Raw genomic sequence first — 14816 nt, 5'->3', positions numbered from 1 at the left:
TACAAAATAAAGACAGGGTCCTTTGTGCGGTCCTAAGCTCACGGGAAGTGATAAGGACATTGCATTTCAAAGAAGATTCAGTATTTTGCTGAAATATTCTTAGTTTGAAAAGTGAAAATAAATGCAACACCCCATCTAATGACTGGTAAGCTGAAATATACTAAATTTTCCCATCTTTTATTTAGATTTGCTTTAAAGTGTATCCATTGTCAAAATGCAAAATCATTAATTTTCACATTTTAATTATTTCTACTCAAAATAATATTAAAGGGCAACTCCCACTTGTGGGGGGAAAAAAAATACCAAATAAAGAAAAAATATAGCGTATACAATTGGGACACAAATTATATTGTAATTGAATGTTATTAAAAATTACCTTTCCTTTTCAATCTGCAGCTGTTGTAATTTTCTGGAAATACAATATGGCTACCTGGAGCTATTCTGTACACAGAATGTGTACTGACTACACCCCAGAAACATTTCCTGCTTGTGTGATTGGCTCACCAATTTTCCCAAAAGTCTGCCCAAGATACAAATCAGATTTCTGGCATCCCCTGCAACAAAAATGTCATTTTTGGTGAGTTAAGGCCCGTACACACGTAGCGATTGTCGGCCGTAAATATTCGGCCGCCGAACGATCGGCCGATTGTCGGCTTGTTAGTATGATGCTTCGGACAACCGACTGCGACTTTTCGGCTGAACAGAATCGGGTGTGCAGGCTATAAAATTTTTGTTGGCCGTCACCAGAACGGCCGATTGTTCGCCAGTCAGTACAGAATTCGGCCGACTAACAGCAGATGAGCAAGACTGGGCATACTCAGAAAAGAAAAAAACACAGGGAAAGTTAACCATCACATGACATCACTTCTGCAGTCGGCTGTTGTTGGCCAACAAAATTCGTGTGCAGTCTTTAGCACTTTTCAACCGACAGGACAGCACCATACTCTCAAGAGGAACACATCTAAAGGGATGCAGGCCCAGCAGATTCCCTCATTAGTGCTCTGCAGCTGCCACAGCTGACAGATAATTATGAAACCACTCCCATTTGATCCAATCAGCACAGAGGCACAAAATTTCTTCAGAATAACAAAAGGTAGGAATCCGCAACAAAGTTTGTTATAATCCTTGTAATATACATAGATCACCCAGAAGGGAATGTTTTTTTCTCAACAAAAGTGGAGTTACACTTTAACAAACTTGAAGTTTGTAAACTTACTCCTTGAACACCCCCACACATTTTCTTCCTGGAGTTCTGTGACACACTCACTATGCTCTGAGTAGACACTGCTGTGTCACACATTTCACAGAGCCTGCCTTCTGATTGACAGAGGTACTAATGGGAGGAGTTTCAGGAAGCAAATTTAAGTAAAGAATCACTGCTGGCAAGCAGCAAGGTACCATGGGATATGTAAACCACAGAGAAGCTGCAAAGCACACATGGATTTCAGGACGTTGTGGGAAGAGGTGGCCAGCAAACCGGCAGAACTCACAAAATGAAAGAAGATTTTCCAATTAACTTCTTCAGATCCGCGCTATAGCCGAAGTACGGCTACAGCGCGGACTCGAATTTCCGGGAGGCCGTCTTTAAACGGCCTCCCAGAAACAGGCTCCCCGCGCGCTCCCACGCGCGCACATCGGGGAAAATCTGTGTTGGCCGGAGTCTTTGCTAAAATAAATATATATTTGGGGGTTCTAAGTCATTTTCTAGCAAACAATACTGATTTTAACTTGTAAACTACATGTGTCAGAAATAGGCTTGGTCCTTAAAGCGGTAGTATCCCGCTTTTTGACACTTTTACCTACAGGTAAGCCTATAATAAGGCTTACCTGTAGGTATAATTAATATCTCCTAAACCGGCACGGTTTAGGAGATATTTGCAGTGCATGCAGCCGCTCACGCGAGCGGCGCATGCGCTCTGAAGGTCCGGGGGGACCTTCAGTTTTCCTAGCCAGCAGCTTGCCGGAAAATCACTCCCGCGCGCATGCGTGGGAGTGACGTTATCGCGGCTCCAGCCAATCACAGCGCCGGAGCCGCCGAACCCGGAAGAGACCGAGGGATCATGGCGGCGCCCGCAGCGATGTCCGGGGGTCCGTGTCGGGCTTCGTTCTAAGGTAAGTAATGCATAATGAGCTAGTATGCTATGCATACTAGCTCATTATGGCTTTGTCTTGCAGGTTTTTTTTTTTTTCATTTTCGGGTTTACAACCGCTTTAAGTGGTTAGAAAGTCTCCTGTGCATTTTCTGAGCACTGCGCACATCTCAGCAGTTTTGCTATTATAGCATCAGCCATGATATTCTGCTTCCTGTGACAAGTGGCTTCTACACACTCCCCACAGGGGGGGGCTCGCTCGCTCAGCACCGCCCACTTTACAGAATGTCTCAGGTTATTTTCAATTAATGCAAGGTGTATTCTGACTGGAGGGGCAATGGGATGTAATAATAAAGGTAGGGGTCACCAGCGCTATGGATTAAGTGATAAAACTAATAGATAGAAATTCAAGATAAATTAATATAAATAGGTGTTAGCTGCCACCAACCAACCCCTGGACACCAAGGGTTAAAATGAGAAAAAAAAAAAAAAAAAAAAAAAGAGAGAAAAAGTTGGTAAAGGCGCTACCTATGAATAGATGCTAAAATGTTTCTGAAAAAATAAAGTCACCAAAATATACTAAAAACCGATATCGGGATTGTAAAGTGCATTAGTGTAACTAAATCATAAAAAACAAGGGGGTTGTTGGGTCGCACAGTCCCCCAATAAAGTGCTCAATAAATGATATGCCGTGAGGAAACCGGTGTGCAAATAAGCAATAAATTTAAACAAGAGTGCACAAGTGATAATACATTTTATTTTAAAAGTTATATATACTCTATAAAGTGTGGGTGATGAAATTAAGGTGCAATATATAGAGGTAAATTCAAATAAATAAATCTTGAGTGTATTTCTTTAAGAAAATATTGATAAATGGTGGGCAAAACAAATAAATAGTTCTAGAAAAGGGAGAGGTTCTTCCCTGAGGGCCAGTTCATACTCTTGCGAGTGCGGCGATCGCATGTAATACGGAGCGCACTGCTCCTACATTACATGCGATCGGATGTGCGGATGCAAATTCAGCCATACACTTTGTATGGCTGAAATTCGCACTGCACCCACACAAAAGACGCACATGACCCTTTTTTCCAGCCGCATCAGGATCGCACAGTGGTTCACACTTGTGCGATCCGATCCTGTGCGAACTGTCAGATCGCACTGCGATATGCGATCAAACTGGGGGTGTCATTAACATTTCATTGACACCCCCTGCGTATCGCATATGGCAGTGTGAACTGCCCGATGTGCATTTGCGATGCGGGAACAGGCTGCAAATTTGCAGCCTTCCCGCATCGCACAAGTGTGAACCGGGACTGAAGGTGCTATGTGCAGTGTCCGTGATACGCCACCAATTTTCCAGTGAATGAAAAAGTATGAAGGGAAGGGGTCAAACCTGTGTTAGCCACTAGGTGTCACACTTCCTATACAACCTGGTAATGTGCGGTATTGGACAGGCTGAAGAATCAAGGGGTCCCCTCCGTTCTTAGTGAGCTGATGTAATGGCTGATAGTCCTCAATCAGTCTGTATGCTCAAAACAGAAAGAAACCCCCATGAAGTAGCATACAAAGCGATCAGATAGAAGCAGTATAGACTCACAGTATGGGCTTTTCACGATCAGTGTAACAGCCGGGAAGCTTCCGCATTCCACGGCTTAAAACTCCAAAACCGGAAGGGACGTTAGACTCCACCCTACGCATTTCGTAAAACCAATAAAAACCAGCAAAAGAAAATTAAAAACTTTAGATCAAATGTCACCGGTACTGAATACAGCATAAAAAGGACACCATCACGTGCACTAGCACGCACGTAACATACGTTATTGAATGCCCTTGCCGGATTCAAAATATAGGCAGGGCCACCCGACCCTTGTATATAAGAATAAGTGAACATATTAAAAATATAAAGAAAGGCTTTGACAAGCACACCTCTCCAGACACTTTAAAGAAGTACATTCCCAAAATCCCTCAGGATTGATTTTCTATGGAATAGACAAAATCAAGGGGGACTGGAGAGGAGGTAATAAGAAAAGGATGATATCTCGTAATGAAACGAAGTGGATATATTTGATGAAGCCTCTTCGTCCAGACGGGTTAAATGTGGACATAGACCTGAATTGTTTCATCACAGACTTCGAATATACCCAAAAACCTTCCCTTTTCTTATATCTTTTATATTTTTAAAGGGTTATATAATAATTTTTTATATATTTTTTATGTGTAACCCTTATTGTGATTAGAATACGAGTCTCTCTCCTCCTTTTTTGGATTTTATACACAGTTTATATTTTGATAGCAAGTTAATTCTTATATGCAACTCATTAGATCTGTGCCCTCTCCATATCCCACATAAATGAATGTTATTAACAATTTTCTACCCCTGACCTGTCCCTTTATGACTATTTTTAATCCCATAGTCTTCTGTTTTTCAGCACAATCCTTCTCATACAGCATCATCGATTCTTTTTCACATGCTAAGACGTTTTTTTCACATCCAAAAGATAATTTTATTGCGTATATACATCTTTTGATAATTTTTTAATTTTTAGCTTATGAATTCCTTGGCGATAGAACACCAAAAGGTGTCTTAAGTCCTGGAATTAAATATATTTGGATCCTTCTTCCTTATTTGCCTGTTTTTACCGTAGTTGATCTATCAATACAACACCATTTTATTTTTATTTATATTTTTGTATTTTCACAATCCTTCTCATCCAGCATCACTTTCTTGTATTCGTTTATTTAACAATACATGTTGAAGATACCTTACAGTACACACATATGTCACCCATAGAACATAAATAGGGAGTTTTACTCCTTTATAAAATAATTCCAGTTCGTTTGAAGCCCACACTTTCTGTGAGTTTTTTAGATCATTCCCCTTTAACTAATTTTTTATTAGGGCTTGCTGATACAATTTGCAACTGATAATGCGTTATTCTGACCTGTTTTATTTAAATTTTCAACACTATATATGTATTTTTGGGACATTTTTATGTGCATTTTTATCTAGTTTTTTAATGCTTTTACCACGCTGGTTCCCTCCTTTTATCATTTTTATTTTTTTTATATTTTACATTTCAATTTTATTCTTTACTAATTTTTATCTTTAATATTTTACAAATTTATATTTTCATATATTTTTCTCTTTTTATATACATTTTTTGAATAATAAAGATGGATTTTTTGTTTTCTTTTTTCTTTTTACTTTTACTCGCCGTTATGGGCTGATCGGAAATTATGATAAACAGCCGCTTATGTCCTGTACATGAGCTGTCATTGTAGTTAGAGGAGGAATATGGCCTCTGACTAGCTTTGTGTGAGCTCCAATATGGCGGTGGGGGAAGCAATTTGGTTGCTAGGACACAGGCTAGCTATTTAACAGCCGGGAGTACGCACAATTGAGGCCACTCCAGCAGACGTCCGATGACGAAACGCGTAGGGTGCAGTCTAACATCACATCCGGTTTTGGAGTTTGAGCCGTGGAACGCGGAAGCTTCCCGGCTGTTACACTGATCACGACCAGCCCATACTGTGAGTCTATACTGCTTCTATCTGATCGCTTTGTATATTTCTTCATGGTGGTTTCCTTCTGTTTTGAGCATACAGACTGATTGAGGACTATCAGCCATTACATCAGCTCACTAAGAATGGAGGGGACCCCTTGATTCTTCAGCCTGTCCAATACTGCACATTAACAGGTTGTATAGGAAGTGTGACACCTAGTGTATAACACAAGTTTGACCCCTTCCCTTCATACTTTTTCATTCACTGGAACATTGGTGGTGCATCACGGACACTGCACATAGCACCTTCAGGGAAGAACCTCTCCCTTTTCTAGAACTATTTATTTGTTTTGCCCACCATTTATCAATATTTTCTTAAAGAAATACACTCAAGATTTATTTATTTGAATTTACCTCTATATATTGCACCCTTATTTCATCACCCGCACTTTAGAGTATATATAACTTTTAAAATAAAATGTATTATCACTTGTGCACTCTTGTTTCAATTTATTGCTTATTTGCATACCGGTTTCCTCACGGCATATCATTTATTTAGCACTTTATTGGGGGACTGTGCGACCCAACAACCCCCTTGTTTTTTTATGATTTAGTTATTAAACTAATGCACTTCACGCCACTTTACAATCCCGATATCTGTTTTTAGTATATTTTAGTGACTTTATTTATTCAGCAACATTTTAGCATCTATTCATAGGTAGCGCCTTTTACCAACTATTCTCTTTTTTATATCTCAATGGGATGTAATACACCTCTCCAGAGAATGCCTTGTATCCATTGAAAAAAAAAAAATACAAGGCACTCTGAATGGCGGCTATGCCTGATCGAGCGACCCCCTGTGGTCAGTGATCAGAGAGGAGCAGGACCTTGAAGATCATTGCTATCACATTAGCAGAGCTGGATACTACGGTGATTGTCCGCTTCCCCAGTGTTTCCCCCGGTATGAAATATGCATACTCACATTAGTTCAATACTTTCGCAAACTAAATGTTACTTTTAAAAAGGTCTACATCTACTACATGACAAAGAGTTGACAGGGCACTATGGGTTATCTTCTACGTAGCCTTTTGATAAAGTCACTGTTGGGGACTCATTTTAGTCCTGTAAACAGCTGGATTTTTTCAGTGTAACTAAAAATTAATCATGTCAACACCATTAAAGAACAAAATTCCACCTGCTGGTCGAATAAAAGACCACATGGTATGAAAGCAGACCTTGCACCTAAGACATGAAGGTGCAGGATTGGGGGCCAACCTGAGGCATGAAGGGGGGGGGGGTGGCCGGAGATGTTGAGGCATGAGAACTGCAGCCTACCTGAGGTATGAAGGCGTGGGAACAGGCACCGACCTGAGATGGGAAGGGGAAGAAATGCAAGGCTGACCGCAGAGGTTTAGGCGTGGGATTCGGGGGCCGACCTGAGACTTGACATTGTAGGAATGGGGGGGGCAGCCTGAGATGTTAAGGCGTGGAAATTAGAGCAGACCAGAAACTTGGAAGTTGCAGGCACGGGGGCCAATCTGACATTGCAGAAATGGGGGCCAGCCTGGGATGTTGAGGTGTGGAAATTGGAGACGCCCTGAAACTTGGAATTGTGGGAACAGGGGCCGACCCAAGGCATTAAGGAACAGGGCCAAACCTGACATGTTGAGGCGTGAGAACCAGGGTCTGAGGCCTGATGTTAAGGAGTGGGAGCAGGGGCCGACCTCCGGAGTGAAGTGGCAGGAATGGGGGGCTGACCTGACATGTTGAGGCATGGGAATTGGGGCCAACCTGAGACTTGAAGAAGGAATGGGGGGCCAACTTGAGATGTTAGCATGGGAAATGGAGCGGACCTGAATCATGAAGGCGCAGGAACAGGGGCCAACCTAAATTGTTGAGATGTGAGAATTTGGGCCAACCTGAGACTAATGCCCTGTACACACGTTCCGATAATCAGATGACTTATCGTTCCCATTTTGTTGCATGATACCAACATCGAATTCAACAATGCGTACAAACCGTATGATTTTTGTCGTACGATTCTGGAAAAGCTTCCTGGTTGCTTAGCTATGTATCAGATGGTGCAAAATAAAAACAATGGCAGCCAGGCTTTTTCGGGGCTATTTTAGTGTTTCTGATCATGTGCGGTCTTTGTCGATCGACTTTTAGCGTACGCATACTGTACTGACAAAATGATTATCGTTCGAGATGTCGTATGACAGAAGTTTTCCTGTTTGTCCCTTCTAATTTTGTTGGACCAACTGTCGTGATCGGCTGTCGAAAGCTGTGTACTAACGATCAGATTATCGTGAGATCAGGTCGAAAGCGAGTTTTGACGTACGATTATCGGAACGTGTGTGGAGGAGCGAGAACAGGGGCCAACCTGAGGAATGAAGGAGTAGGAATGGAGGGTCGACCTGAAATGTTGAGGCATGGGAATCCTGAACAACTTGAGACTTAGGGCTCTTTCACACACTGTTGGACGGAGTCCGTTTTTCTCAGCGGGGGATCGAGCCGCCGATCCCCCGCTGAGCAGCAGGAGGACAGCTGTGTCTCCGCGCTGTGTGCGGAGACACAGCTGACAGTTCCCCATGCATCTCTATGGGGGAAATCGGATGTCAACAGACCGTCAGTCCGTTCTCACCAGATCCCATCCGAACCGCTGGACGGATGGAAAATAGGGTTTCCATCCGTCCAGATTTGACGGATCGGATGTCAGCGGACATGTCTCCGCTGACATCCGATGCCCCATAGGAATGCATGGGGGGACCGTTCAGATCCGCCAAAAAAACGGACAGGCGGATCTGAATGGTCCGCCTGTGTGAAAGGGGCCTTAGGCCCCTTTCACACATACGGTCCGTTCAGTTCTTCAGTTCAGTCACGTCAAAATGTATCATAGTTTTTCATCCGTTTTTCATCCGATCCGTTTTTTTGACGGATGAAAAATAGGGCATTCATCCGTTCAAAAAAACGGACGTTGATGGAAACGGATGAAAACGGAGGTTAACTGATGATCATCTATTGTCATCTATTTTTACATAGACATACATTGATGTCCGTTTTTTATCCGTCAACGGATAGATGAAAAACAGACAAACGGACAGCATGTGTGAAAGGGGCCTTAAAGTTGAGGTGCGGGAACGAAGGCAGATCTGAGGCATGAGGAGGCAGGAATGGGGGCCAACTTGGGATGTTGGTATGGGAATCCGGGCCAAAAATCACATCACTAAAAACATTACACAGGTTCTGGTGCTAATTTAATGCATGTGAGGCACAGAGTTTAATTACCACCTTAAAGCGGAGTTCCGGGCCTAAAAACGATTTTTTTTTTTTGTGCCCCTCCGCTAGGTAGACCTGACCTGAAAAGGAATTGGATAGTTATTTTTATTTTTTTTGTTTACTCACCTTTTTATTGAAGATCGTAAATACTCACCTCTGACTGCTTCCTCCCTCGGAGCCGCAGCTCACCCCGTCACTTCCTGCGCTGCGATGATTCCTGGGAGCTAAACGTCATCGCTCCCAGGAATCAATGCGCCGCACCGGCCCCGCTCGTCACTTCCGGGCGACGCCGCATTCCCCTGCTAAACAGCTTCTGGGCATGCCTGGGCAGTTTAGGAATGCGGCGCCGCGCGTGACGAGAGGGGCCGGTGCAGGCGCATTCTGGGAGAAGAAGACGCAGAAGAGGACCGCGCCGGCTTCAGCTGCCCACAAGAGAGATGGAAACGCTGTGGAAGAAATTTTCTACGCAAGTATTTCTTCTAAAAGGTAAGTGCGAACCGGGACAGATCAGAGGCTAGCCATTGTGGAATGTGCTAGCCCTGACTGTCCCGGGGGTATGTTCATCAAAAAATGACATCTGTGCCCGGAACTCCGCTTTAATCAGCCACAGAACCTGTGTGAGAATTCACGCTCCGTTTAAAAGAGGATGAGGTGGCAACCAAAACAGACAAGTTGCAGGAACGGGGACTGTTCTGAGACGTGAAGGCGCGGGAACTAGGGTTGCCACCTCATCCCTTTAAACCAGGATACATTAATTACACAGGTTCTTAGGCAAATATACCCATACGTTTAATTACCACCTTAATCAGCCACAGAACCTGTGTAATTAATGTGTGTCCTGGTTTAAAGGGATGAGGTGGCAATCCTAGGGTTAACGGGGGCCTGATGCTTTTAAAAATGACATTTGGATGTGGAAAAAGTTGCAGACCCCCCACATTTGTCGATCGCCAAAACCAGCTAGATCAGGAAAAAGTCATCTAATGCCCATCTGCCCCCACATCATGCAAGCAATGATAAAAATTAAAGTCCCCATCATGGGGACCCCAATCTCATGTGGCACCCAGTTAGAGCCCTATATAAATGAAGATTGATCCCATTTGCTCCCTACTACTCATAGTCTCGGTAACCTGAAGTAAACATTGAGGGGGATTAGGAAGATGAACACAACTCTCTGCTCACATGCACACGATGACACCTGCTGCACGCAAAATGCAATACCACAGAGAACATCTCACCTTGAGGTAAGGCTACAAAGCAGCCTAAACACAGCAATACTACATTGACACCCTCCAGGCGACGAGCCCTTCCAGCCTGTGCGTCCCCTTTATCTCCTCCAGCTGCTGCTTCTTCTTCCAGCTCCGCCTCCTTCCCGGCTCCTTGTGCTAAGCATGCGCTCTAGCCACATCCTACCTACCCCGCGCAGGCCTCCATCTTTGTTGTGGGCACATTCCCATAGTGTTTTCTGAATGACAACATTCTGTTCACTCGTACAGAGTATAGGCTTTTAGTTTCATTTTATGTGATATTTAAGTACTTGTATTGCGATACTCAATGTCTTTACTCGACTTATTATTAAGACTGATTTGACTCCTTCAATTCCAGCTATTTTTTCTACGAGCTTCGTTTGGCGGCAGCGGAGACTCTGTAGTATCCCAAGGATACAGACACAAGCAGAACTGCTCACATCCAATGAAAGGGAAGGGAAAAGGCTTAACCAATGAGGGGACAGGAGAGGGTATATCATCGAAACAGACACGTTCCCGGGGTTCCATCTAGTGGCCAGCAGGAGAAATGGCTTCCCCTTTGGCAATAGTGGGCACAGAATCCAGGTTAGTTTTATGTTCAAGAATGAACTAATGGCAAAACTTTTCCTGACAATTTGGAGTAAAGGAGGTTTTTTTCTGCCATTTGTGTGCTATTGGGGAGATTTCATGGTGAGGTAGTCTCTATTTGTTAGCAGGGTCACCAACAATAGTGCCCCATTTGTTACATAGTTACATAGTAGTTGAGGTTGAATAAAGACAACAGTCCATCCAGTTCAACCTGTGCAGGTGTGTGTGTGTGTCAGTCAGTGTTGCCAACCGCCCGTAGATTTACGGACAGCCCGTTAAAACAAGGCACTTTTCTCCTACCCGTAAATGCCCGTAGCAGGAGAAAAGTGCCAGTAAATCTACGGTGGCGGCGGCACGGTCAGAACTGTGCATACGCGGCGCGCAGTTCCGGAGATCCCCGTCGGACGAGTGCCACGGCCCGCCTCTGCCTCCACCCCCGACCCCGCATCCGCCCCCGAGTTATTTACGTCGGAGGAGTGCCACCCACGGCGCGCCTCTGCCTCCGCCTCTCCTCATTTAAGTTTTCCCGCCTGTGTCCCTGTGTGATGAAGCCGGCCCGGGACTGGAGGAGGAGTACGAGACAGACTACGAGTACATCTGGAGTGGACCGAACCTCGCCTGACCTGCTTCATTCGCTCACCGAGGGGGGCGATCGGCGTGAGCTATGGAGGGGGGTCACCGTCACCTACCTATGCGTGCGGGCTGAGCCGTGCTGCTGGGCACCATGCTGGCCACTGACCGACCGTCCGATCCGCCGCAGGTAAGTCAGACTCAGACTGAGCCGGCTCCTCTCATCTGGATGGAAGGGTGAGGGGGGGCACACACTGGCCCTGGCATCACGAGGAGTTGGAGAAGATGTTTCATGTAAGTATAACTTGTACTGCCTTGCAATGATATTAGGGGAGCTACTTACCTACCCGTGTAATATCAGGGGAGCTACCTACCGGGTAGGTAAGTAACTCCCCTGATATCACACAGGTAGGTAGATGGATGGGTAGGTCCTACCTCCCCCTGTACCATGTCCGCAGTGTCTGCCCACCTCCTGTACCATGTCCGCAGTGTCTGCCCACCCCCTTTACCATGTCCGCAGTGTCTGCCCACCCCCTTTACCATGTCCGCAGTGTCTGATCACCCCCTTTACCATGTCCGCAGTGTCTGATCACCCCCTTTACCATGTCCGCAGTGTCTGATCACCCCCTTTACCATGTCCGCAGTGTCTGATCACCCCCTTTACCATGTCCGCAGTGTCTGACCACCCCCTTTACCATGTCCGCAGTGTCTGATCACCTCCTTTACCATGTCCGCAGTGTCTGCCCACCCCCTTTACCATGTCCGCAGTGTCTGCCCACCTCCTGTACCATGTCCGCAGTGTCTGCCCACCTCCTGTACCATGTCCGCAGTGTCTGCCCACCTCCTGTACCATGTCCGCAGTGTCTGACCACCTCCTGTATCGTGTCTGACCACCTCCTGTACCATGTCCGCAGTGTCTGACCACCTCCTGTACCATGTCCGCAGTGTCTGACCACCTCCTGTACCATGTCTGACCAGAGTCTGCAGACTCTGATGTAAGGGGGAACTCTGTGCTGGCTGGGTTATGGTAACCCAACCTTCATGTAAATTTGAGAAATATGTTTTTTGACTTTTGTTTAACTTTAACACATTGCTAATAGCACTAGCTATATGTTTATAGTTAAAATATTGATATTTGCACGGTTTAGCACTGAAAATTGTTATTTTAGGTACTTTTTTCAGTGTCCGTAAAAAAATTGGTGCTGTCCTTAAATTTTGGACGTTCTGCCAGTAAATTTCCCTCCGGGTGGTTGGCAACACTGGTGTCAGTGACGTGATCATTTCCAAAAACCCTGGATGTTGTGATCTGTGAGATGCATGTCCAAGAGTCTTTTAAACATAGCCATACTCCCCGCAGCTACCACCAATTGTGGAAGAGAGTTCCACACTCTCACCACCCTTACAGTGAAGAACCCCTTACGCAGCTTAAGGTTAAACCGCTTCTCCTCTAATCTCATTGTGTGGCCACGTGTCTTCTTGCTCTCCTTGAGACAAAATAGTTTTCCTGGCACCTCCATGGCAGCATACCTGTGATAGAGCTCCGCCTCTACTCCGCCTTCAGGACTAGTGAATAGCTTAAAAGAAAGACGCCACCCTACTCCCAGCATTCTGCTTTTTTCCCCTCATACCTTCTTGACTGGGGAAGAGTTTGCAGTATGTCCTTACCTGCTGACCATCTGGCAGCTTCTGCTGGGTTAAGCCTCTCCCAAGCGCAGTCCCTGTACTCGGGCCGCTCTTAGCGCAAAAAAGTCTGGGAACCCCTTCTGTGGATCTTTTGGGGTATGCAGAGTTTCCTAATGAGGAATGCAGTCTGCCATAATTCTTTTGGATAAAGAGCTTTTTTGTGATTGGCATTGATGGCAGCAGCAGCAGGATCAGCATTCTTTGACTCCCCCTTGCTATCTTTCTTCAGGTATCTACATTTATTTTCCCTCCTCTCCAGGTGAGTTTGTGCCATTTTGTTGTATCCCTCCTTCCCCTCCATCTGCTTAATTTTTCCCTTTCTCTTTACCAGCCAGCCAGGTGTTCCATGGGGTGAAGATTTCCCTTCCTCCATTCATTCATTCATTCATTCATTCGATCATTTATTTGAAAAAAAAATATATATATATATATGTATGTGTTGTGGGAGATTAGCTCACAGGGATCACCTTTTCCAGGAAAGTAAGGCCAGCATGCAGGTCATCTCTTCAAAGTCTGGTGGGTTGCCAGCTTTAATCAGCAGAGGTTTGCAAATACAACAAAACAGTAAAATAAATCCTTGCCGTGCGGCGCTAAACTAAACAGCAGTTTTTCTCACTATACGGTGTGGGGCTGGTCCCCATCACCCACAAAAACACATGGTAAAGCAAACCTTTTCTTTTAAAGTCCAAACAGAGCTCCTCTCTCAGATTCCCTTCTGAGTCTCAGGCCAGAGTATTCCTGTGCTCTCTTCCTGTTCATTTAAAGTCCAGCTGAGCATGGTCTCAGGTGACCCACAATCTCCGGACCAGAACCTAGCCTGCCCCAGAGGCTGGAAAAACCCGGGCCGGATTCCGGTTTAGTCTCTTACTACCGAACGTATGCGAGGCGAGATATTGAGATATACCGATTATTGACTACCTCACCTAGCATACCATCACAATATATGTGTGTATGCGTGTGTATATATATATATATATATATATATATATATAATGAAACAAGCCTTCCCATTTTTAGTTTATAAAAAAAAAAAAAAAAACCAGCAAACACCTCTTCCCTATAAATTCTTATTAATCAGTCTGAGGCTTGCTCGTCAGGTTGTGTCGTTGACCAGGTACGTCTTTTTCTGGTATTTCTTAAAAAAAAAAAAAAAAGAGCATTAGAATATCCATTCCGATGGTGCCATGGTCACGTTGGCATCTGAGGTACTTTCAGACTGGCTTCCTAATATAGTGGAAGAAACAACGTCTCTCACAGCCCAGCCTCTTAACACCGTGCACGCGCAGAAGTCTTCATTGGCGGACGAAGCTTCAGAACTCTCCAGATCGCGATAGTTGGGTTCCCTCTCCTGGACAACAGGGAAGATGGTCCTTTCAAGCCGAGAGCCTAGTCTCGAACATCCTGGGGTTGAGAGGAGCATTCCTATCCTTAACCTCTCTAGCTCCTCACATCAAAGGCAAGAGAGTCCTACGACTGGGCAGCAGTCCCCTATATTCAAAAACAGGGCGGGACTCGGAGCAGGTCACTTCTGTCAGAAGTAGAACCGATCATGCTCTGGGCAGAGAGGAATCTCCAAGACCTCAGAGCAGTGTATCTCCCGGGCAGGGTAGACAATCAAGCGGACATTCTCTCCAGATCTTGTCTGGACAACAATGAATGGGCCCTGCATCCGCATGTATTTCATCAGATCGCCAATCACTGGCAATGTACTCAGGTGGATCTGTTCGCTACACCATGGAACACCAAACTTCCCATATTTATCTCCCATTTACACACCCCCAGGTGGAAGCAATGGATGCTCTGACATGCACCTGGGACTTAAGTAGGCCATAGACGATGCGAATATCGTCCGAAAATCG

The 14816-nt window shown here is 45.0% G+C and overlaps 1 protein-coding gene across 1 annotated transcript in view; it reads right to left on the bottom strand.

Moving 5' to 3' along the window:
- KLHL8 (kelch like family member 8) overlaps positions 1-10254 on the bottom strand; it is a 191314-nt gene extending 181060 nt beyond the window's left edge. The window contains exon 1 of the mRNA XM_082260853.1: positions 10108-10254. The gene's annotated coding sequence lies outside the window, so the exon portion shown is untranslated. The remainder of the gene's footprint in view (positions 1-10107) is intronic.
- Between the last annotated feature and the right edge of the window lie 4562 nt (positions 10255-14816).

Source organism: Pelophylax lessonae (genome assembly GCF_965119305.1).
Source record: "Pelophylax lessonae genome assembly, chromosome: 1".
Classification (NCBI taxonomy): Eukaryota; Metazoa; Chordata; class Amphibia; order Anura; family Ranidae; genus Pelophylax; species Pelophylax lessonae.
Note: the sequence above shows the minus strand (reverse complement) of the source record. Positions and strands in the feature narration are given on the sequence as shown.